The following is a 1,069-nucleotide window of genomic DNA, read 5'->3' as shown; positions in this document are numbered from 1 at the left end:
CCCCCCCCCCAAAAAGCCTTTGTGGGTGTCATAAGGAAGGACATCCGAGTAACGAGCGACCACCCCAACAAACACAATAAAGAAGAGACCTAACCATCCATCCATCCATCCATCCCCCCCCCCCTCCCTCCCTCCCTTCACCCATTTGAAAAATTCGAATAGTCTTTCTTCTTAACTTCATGGTGCCCGCTTATAGCTCCACTGAGAAGGGAGACCCTGGGTGTGCGTGGTAGGCCAAGTAAGTTCCTTAAGGAGGGCTCAAGTCTACTTTGAGTCAAAGAATCAGGATTTGTGTCTCGGCTAAACTGCTGACTTTCCCCAGAGAAGCGACGTTGAGACCCCCCCACGAACAGCCTAAAGAAATGTTAATTTTTGGTGATAAAGATGACATGTATTGATAAAATAGAGATATGATGAATAGTAAAATGGGCTGACGACAGGAATAACAAAACCTGGGCTTCAAAGGCAAGGCACAAAGAATGTCGTCTTCGCATCTCTTATTTTTGGAAGGTTTTTTTTTCCTAAGGGTTTTTGGTTGAGGGCGGGGGATTGGTAAGAAATAATATAGACAAAACAACAAAAGAAGAAAAGAGATAAGGGGGCAAGGGAGGGGGGGGGCGAGAAGCTATTTTCGCGGGGAGTAAGGGGTAGGGGTGGAAAAAAACAGAGCTCATAGCGTACATAACAAAAAAAAACAACAAAAAACAAAACAACCCACCTCTAAAAAAACCCAAAAAACAAATCAACCTCAAAACAGATGAGTCAAGAGACAGAGTATAGCATAATAATTCCTCGGAAATCGCTCAATCATTCCTGAAGTTTTATGTATGAACATTCTTTCCCGCTTGAGACATTGTGCACCAACCAAACAAAGACGCCATTTCCACGCCCCGTCGCTTCTTCCCTATCCCAAACATTCCAAAGTAGTTTCGCATGTCCTCCTTCGACCATGTTCAGATCGCAGTTTACGAGAGTGTTTTCGACACATAAACTATCAGGCAAATGCGTGTGTGTGTGTGTGTGCGTGTGTGTGTGTACGTGTGTGTGTGTGTGTGTGTGTGTGTGTGTT

Source organism: Aplysia californica, unplaced genomic scaffold (assembly GCF_000002075.1).
Source record: "Aplysia californica isolate F4 #8 unplaced genomic scaffold, AplCal3.0 scaffold01972, whole genome shotgun sequence".
NCBI lineage: Eukaryota > Metazoa > Mollusca > Gastropoda > Aplysiida > Aplysiidae > Aplysia > Aplysia californica.
This window is presented reverse-complemented; position numbering follows the sequence as displayed.